This window comes from Salvelinus namaycush, chromosome 6 (assembly GCF_016432855.1).
Source record: "Salvelinus namaycush isolate Seneca chromosome 6, SaNama_1.0, whole genome shotgun sequence".
NCBI classification, from domain to species: Eukaryota; Metazoa; Chordata; class Actinopteri; order Salmoniformes; family Salmonidae; genus Salvelinus; species Salvelinus namaycush.
In genome coordinates this window covers 49,469,641-49,475,640 of record NC_052312.1, presented here as the reverse complement: position 1 = coordinate 49,475,640, position 6,000 = coordinate 49,469,641, and positions in this window count along the sequence as shown.

Sequence of the window (6,000 nt, the reverse complement as noted above, 5' to 3'; positions counted from 1 at the left end):
GAGATGGATGGAGTGCACTGTATGAGGTGTTTGTTAATGGCTGCCTCATACAGTGCACTCCATCCACCTCCCAAAGCTCTCGTAGGATTCTCATCATGCATCGTCCGTTTTGTGTGTACAGGGATTAAGCCTTCGATGAGTCACCCAATCATTTCTCCTCTATCGCTGTTTACTAGCTATCTGCCATTTTGGATTTCTGGATGAAGAGGCAAGAGGACAGATAAGCTAGGGACAGGTAGCAGGACAGACAGACATTGGGAAGGACATACAAACAGCAGCTATTTATGCTACATTATAGCATGGTCTGACAAGGGGAACCCTTAAGGGTTTTATAGCTGACATAGTATTACAAGGCTGATTATGAAACAAAAATGATAGGAAGGGAGGGAGGGAGGGAGGGAGGGAGGGAGGGAGGGAGGGAGGGAGGGAGGGAGGGAGGGAGGGAGGGAGGGAGGGAAGAAAGAAAGGAGGAAGGAAAGAAGGAAGGAAGGAAAGAAGGAAGGTGGCTAAAACTGTTGTCATGACAATGACAGTAAAACAATAATCCCCAGAACTGGTGTAATGATTGACAGTCAGCCTATCATGACATACTGTGTGAGGTCATCTTCATCATGAGTAAAAACAACAACTCTCCTAAATAGTTGATCACCATGGATACATTTTGTCAAGAGAAATAAATCTAGTGTAAAATAAAAACATGGCTGTCATGTCTTCTCCCAAAATACACTTGAGCAGGTCCCCTGGATGGAGGGAGAGAGAATGAGTAAACCCTCTCGTCTCCAGCACGGCTCACCAGCAACAGCGCCTGACCACGGATTGAACGGAGACTGTCAGTCTACGTCCCAAATGGCACCCCTTTTGCCTATGTAGTGCACTACTTTTGACCAGGGGTCATAGGCTTCTGATCAAAATTAGGGCACTATGTAGGGAATAGGGCGCCATTTGGGACACAGCTATGGTAAAGTATGAGATGAGCTATGACGTCATGTGCCTGTCTTTGTTATTGAGCATATATTATACATATATTATATAAATATTTTTTGATTAATGCATACGTGTGTGTATACCAGTGGAGGCTGTTGAGGGGAGGACGGCTCATAATAATGGCTGGAATGGAGTCAATGGAATGGTATCAAACCTGGTTTCCATGTGGTTGATACCATTCCATTGACTCCGTTCCAGCCATTACTATGAACCATCTTTCCCTCAGCAGCCTCCACTAGAGTATAGATGATGTCATGTACTATAGCTGACGCCTGTACCATGTTTGACCATGATTGTTTTCTCAAAACCCAATGTGAGTGGTCCACAATATAGATATTTTATATTACTGTATCATGGTGGAGTGACATTTAAATACACCGTTCTAACGCTACGTCAATGTTATCTTCTTCCACAGGGGTGTGGCTTCAGCACTGGAAGGAGGAGACGAGCAGAGCACCCAGTCAGAACAACTGATGCAGAAATCCCCATCAACAGACGTGTGATAGTGGTCCCTTTAACTTTATCTAATGACATCACTGATGCTCATGGAGCTGGGTGTCCATTTGTAAAGTACGATTCAGTTCCAAATCACTTTGGTGTTGAGGTGAAAAATGATCAACTGACTGACTCACACTTAAAACTTGCCATTACCCTGGTCCCAGATCAGTTTGTGCGTGCTGATTCTGTGGTCATATACCAAACGTGACAATGACCGTAGGAACTGGCACCAGACTGCCATGTACTCACCTTACGGCAGCATTCTTAGACTGTATCTGTACAGAATCGTGAGACATTGTTAGCCACGTCCCAATGAAGAAGCTAGCTAATCACTAGATGGCCCGTTGCTGTTCTCGTCTCTTCCGTTTTCTGGGCATTGAAGTGTTTGGTCTGCATCCCAAATGGCACCCGATTCACGATTTAGTGCACTACTTTTGACCTGGGTGGCATTCGGGATGCAACCACAGACTTCATTAGAGCTTTGAGAGCAATCCCTATGGATCTCCACTGCTAGCCCTTAGCTTCAGCCACTAAAGCTAGGGAAATGGTAATTACCTTCTCATCCGTGTTTAGTATTCAGGAGCCACACCGCACATTCTTGGCCTCCGTGTCTCTCCCGGTCTCTCTCTGTCTCTCCACTGAGCCCTCACTTACCTGCTCTGCCTGAGCAATATAGAAGTTAGTACAGCTCTTTCTTCCCCCAAGCACATGACATTCTAGAAACACATGACATTCTAGAAGCACAGAACGTTCTAGAAGAACATAACATTCTAGATACACAGAACGTCTAGAAGAACATAACATTTTAGATACACATAACATTCTAGAAGCACACGACATTCTAGAAGTACACGACATTCTAGAAGCACATAACATTGTAGATACACAGAACGTTCTAGAAGCACATAACATTCTAGATACACAGAACGTCTAGAAGAACATAACATTGTAGATACACATGACATTCTAGAAGCACACAACATTCTGGAAGCACAGAACGTTCTAGAAGGACAGAACGTTCTAGATACATAGAGCGTTCTAGAAGCACATAACATTATAGATACACCTTCTATCTGCATGGCCGTCCCAATTATCTCTCCTTCCTCCCAAAGTGTGCACTTGTTTCAGATTTGTAGGAAATAGTGAATAAGTATACACTTCAGGACAAAGGAGATGTTATCAGGACGCACCCTCTCAATAGCTCAAGCCATTTCCCTTCCACAAGGCCTGGGAGGTGTCTCAATAGTCTAACATCACTTTTCTTTTCCTCCAGTGATCTGACGGGACATGACAGGTGGAAATCCATCTATCCAGTCCTTTCACCTATCAGTGGCATGAAGGAAACAAGAAAGAGGTGCCATGCTATGAGCCATGTTTTATTTTTTTGTTTTAAATTGTATTCCTTTATTTATTTATTTAAAAAAATATAGACTATCATTTTTTTTTTATTGTAAGATGGCAGTTCTGCTTCTTAGCCATTTCTTTTTACAAGCATTTCGCTACACCCGCAATAACATTTGCTAAATATGTATTTGTGACCAATCAAATTTGATTTCTAGACTATTGAGATACAGCCCAGGTCAAAGTGGTTGGTAAAATAGGAGTCCTCTGCACGTGCCTGTCCAAAAAAGGAAACTCATCATATCACCTAAAGTCTATGTAGACCTACAGTCATCACAGAGGTGACATTGAAGACAATGTGAGCTGTTCAGAATTGAGAGAGCTCCCATTGTGTCGAAGGCCATTTAATTTCCTAAGTGTCATCCTCTGAGCACTTTTTAATTATCTGGTTGACAACATAATTTATCAGCAAAGACAACAGCCTTGGAAAATACACACAACACCCTGTAATAACGCGTGGGTGTTCAAGTAATGCTATTGTCCCATTAATTCAATAGATTGTCTGTTCAGTGCTCTAGCTCAGAGAGCTGAAAGACAGTGGTATCGTCCCAAATGGCATCCTATTCCCTTTATAGTGCACTACTTTTGACCAGGACCAATAGGACTCAAGGGCTCTGGTCATAAGTAGTGCACTTTCTAAGGAATAGGGTGCTATTTAAGACACAAACAGTGGCAACAGTTCAGGAGGAATGGCAGTGAGGAGGAGTCGAAGCAGGAACATCAAGATGGCTCTAAAAGAGGAAATGGAGACTGTCGCCTCAAATCCTACGCTTGCTGTGTCAAAGCCCTGTTGCATTGTGGATGGGGATTGGGGACAAAGTGACAGTTCTGTTTTCGTTCTAGCGTCCTTTGGGCAACAAGTAGCTCAAGTCCCAACTGGCTAAAACACATAGTTAGCAGCTAGAGCAAGAAATCAGGGTAGAAAGTAAATAAGAAAAATGTATGAACCTGTGTGTGTGTAACTATCTCTGTCTGTCTCTCTGCCTTCCTGTCTCTCTGTCTGTCTCTCTGCCTGCCTGTCTCTCTGCATTTCTGTCTTTCTACCTACCTACCTGTCTATCTGTCTTGTCTGTCTGACTGTCTATTTGCCTGTCTGACTGCCTGTGTTTCTGCCTGACTGCCTACCTGCCTGTCTGTCTGCATACCTGTCTGTCTACCTGCCTGCCTGTCTGTCCGTCAGTCTGTCTACTTGCCTGTCTTTCCTCAGCCACTAAATGTCACCCACTCCAACACAGCCTGTGTCAATAGAAAAACAAGGTGACTGGCTCCTCAACTCTTATATCAACAGGCTGTCCTACTACAAAGCCCTGTACCTGGCTTCAATTCATCTGCTGTAAGACCATGCACCTGCTCCTCAGACGCCAGTCCAAGGTCTGATCAGGGTTTTAACGCTGCATCTGCAAGTCCCTCAAACTCATACCTCACTATTAAAGAGAACACGTTCTCAGTCAACCTACCTGCTAAAATATGGAGAAATAAATAAATAATTGGCACACATCAAAAGAGTCATTCAAAATCAAGTCCATCTCTGTCAACCTTCCCCCCAGTCTGGTTTATTGACCTTTACAAACACATAGACTGGTCATGATGTTGTTGTCACCCACTGGCGCTAAAGGGTTAAAAAGCAGAGCAGGGCCTCCTGGGGCTGTTTTATTACAGCCTGTGTCTGTGTCTCAGTGAGCAGGAACGCCGCATGTTGACAGTTACTGTCAGCTCCAGTCATAAAACATCTGGGCCCCAGACACCACGCTCAGATACACAGGCTTCTGGTGGCTGGGGCTCTGCATCTGTCTCAACAAAAGACCTGTGTGTGTGTGACTGCGTGTGTGGTGCGTGTGTGTGTGACTTGTGTGTGGTGTGTGTGTGTGTGTGTGTGTGTGTGTGTGTGTGTGTGTGTGTGTGTGTGTGTGTGTGTGTGTGTGTGTGTGTGTGTGTGTGTGTGTGTGTGTGTGTGTGTGTGTGTGTGTGTGTGTGTGTGTGTGTGATGCGTGTGTGTGTGATGCGTGTGTGTGTGTGTCTGCGTGTGTGTGTGTGGTGCGTGTGTGCGTGTGTGTGTGTGACTTTGTGTGTGTGTGTGTGTGTGTGATGCGTGTGTGTGTGTCTGCGTGTGTGTGTGTGGTGCGTGTGTGTGCGTATGTGTGTGTGTGGTGTGTGTCTGGGTGTGTGTGTCTGCGTGTGTGGTGCGTGCGTGTGTCTGCATGTGTGGTGCGTGTGTGTGCATGTGTCTGCGTGTGTGTGTCTGCGTGTGTGGTGCGTGCGTGTGTCTGCATGTGTGGTGCGTGTGTGTGCATGTGTCTGCGTGTGTGTGTCTGCGTGTGTGGTGCGTGCGTGTGTCTGCATGTGTGGTGCGTGTGTGTGCATGTGTCTGCGTGTGTTGGTGTGAGTGTGTGTAAACGTGTGTAAGCGTGTGTAGTCTTTGACATCAAACAACGTCACTTCCCTGTTATCAGAAGTGAGTCCTGTTTTTAATAAGGAAAGGTTTGCCAAATAGAAAAACACTGGTGATGGACAGACACAGAGGAATGGTGAAACACTGGTGATGGACATACACAGAGGAATGGTGAAACACTGGTGATGGACAGACAGAGGAATGGTGAAACACTGGTGATGGACAGACAGAGGAATGGTGAAACACTGGTGATGGACAGACACAGAGGAAGGGTGAAACACTGGTGATGGACAGACACAGAGGAATGGTGAAACACTGATGATGGACAGACACAGAGGAATGGTGAAACACTGGTGATGGACATACACAGAGGAATGGTGAAACACTGGTGATGGACATACACAGAGGAATGGTGAAACACCGGTGATGGACAGACACAGAGGAATGGTGAAACACTGGTGATGGACAGACACAGAGGAATGGTGAAACACTGGTGATGGACATACACAGAGGAATGGTGAAACACCGGTGATGGACAGACAGAGGAATGGTGAAACACTGGTGATGGACAGGCACAGAGGAATGGTGAAACACTGGTGATGGACAGACACAGAGGAATGGTGAAACACTGGTGATGGACAGACACAGAGGAATGGTGAAACACTGGTGATGGACATACACAGAGGAATGGTGAAACACCGGTGATGGACAGACAGAGGAATGGTGAA